We start from the raw sequence: 1,849 nt of genomic DNA, 5'->3' as shown, positions 1-1,849 counted from the left end.
CGGTACTGTACTGGGGGTGCACCCCCGGTACTGTACTGGGGTAATTTTGTAATTACATATTATGTGTGATATATATATATAAACGGCGGGGCTTATTTGCAACCCTAAGGTAGTTTGTACTGTTTTTGTGAATTGAAAAAAAAAACCGCTGCTCTGCTCCCGAGGACGTAGGCATATTTTTCGAACCTCATTAAATCTTTGACATTCTTTCTGGATTTGTGTCGATTCTTACGTTTCTTTGCCCTAAAATTCTCAACAATTATAGATGCGAGAATAAAAAAAAAATCTCATTTTAAGTGGGTAACTATTTAGTTAGTACAGCCTAAACGACATTCATATATCATTTTAAAAAAGGGTTAATACTAAATATCATTATAATTATATATATATATATAATCTAAATCTTATTTACTTGTATTACAACTAATTAATAACCCTCCTCCCGTAAAATTATATTATCATTGTTGTCAACTCCCTGGGAGAGAAAAAATTCCACATAAAGTTTCGCATGCCACCTCAGAGAGAGGAAAAAATTATTCTATTTGGAGTCTGAATGCATCCGGACTTCAAGTACAATAATATTATACACTAAGTACGGATGAACTTGGACTACACAAATATTATTGTCTCATTAGGTAGGGCGTAATCATCTTCTGCTTGAAGAATCCTCTCGAGGCATCAGAAGGCGTCAGCGGGTGCTGCTGGCAAGGTCAAGGGCGCGAGCATGAGTAAAAGGTATCGAAACATAGATAAATAATTGAGTTTCAATTTACTTTATAATTTTTGTACCTTGTTTAATATAATCTCTGCACCAGGATTAATGTTCTCTTCCTTCCCCTTTCATCTCCCTCTCTTATGTCCATTGCTCAACACGTCTATATTGTTGCTCATGAGGTCCAAGGAGCTTAATCAAGAGAGAGGTAATGATGCCATAAATAGTTATTCTCCCCTTCCCTATCGCCTTTGGCTTACAATATTGATTTCATTTTTTTTTTGTTTTCCAGCTTAAATCTCCCACAAAAGAGGGTTTACATACATGACTCTACTGCCTATATATGATTGCCATAGTTCTCACATTATAATTAGTTGGATTTGAAAGTTACTGACATATTCTTATTCATGTCAATTAGCTAATGAATATCATCATGATGTTTAAGGTTGATGGCTTTGGTCATATACTTCTTATTTGGTCAAAATTTTCACAATAAATTTTTTTTTATATTTTATTTATGCAAGCAAATGTTGAAATTGTAGAAATTGTCTTAGCCTTTAAGTTATCAAAGAAGTTTTGATTGATATGTAAGGAAAAGGTTTTGGCACAATTGTAAGACAAATTTTTTGTCACCAAAATAGTAATGTTATGCTCATTAATTTTACATAAAGTATTTAAACACTAAAGAGTACAACAAATAGAATCTGAGAGCCTTTAGTAAAATTAGAAGGTATGGTCGCTTTAAGCTATAGGTTTGTGTTGTGAGATATGTACTTCCTGGCATAGAAATGAGACGAAAAAGAACACAAGCAAACACAGATCGTTTACGTGGTTCGATCCAACTGGATCTACGTCCACGGGAGGGAATCAATCAAATATTTCACTAAGGCAAAAGAAATGGAGAATACATAGCTTATACATAGAGATGAGCCCTCATCTTCCTTCTATGGCCTCCCTCTCAAGCGACACCTTGATACAAGGCCTCAAGATGCTCTCCTCCTCTCTAACTCTATAGCTATTCTCTCCTCCTTTGTGGTAGCTTAAGATATCTTCTCTCTTTCCTCTCCTAAGCCTCACACCCTTAAGATTTCTTCCCTTGCTCTCCTAAGCCTCACACCCTTTAAGATCTCTTCCCTT

The sequence above is a fragment of the Phalaenopsis equestris genome, unplaced genomic scaffold (assembly GCF_001263595.1).
Source record: "Phalaenopsis equestris unplaced genomic scaffold, ASM126359v1 Scaffold000291, whole genome shotgun sequence".
NCBI lineage: Eukaryota > Viridiplantae > Streptophyta > Magnoliopsida > Asparagales > Orchidaceae > Phalaenopsis > Phalaenopsis equestris.
Note: the sequence above shows the minus strand (reverse complement) of the source record.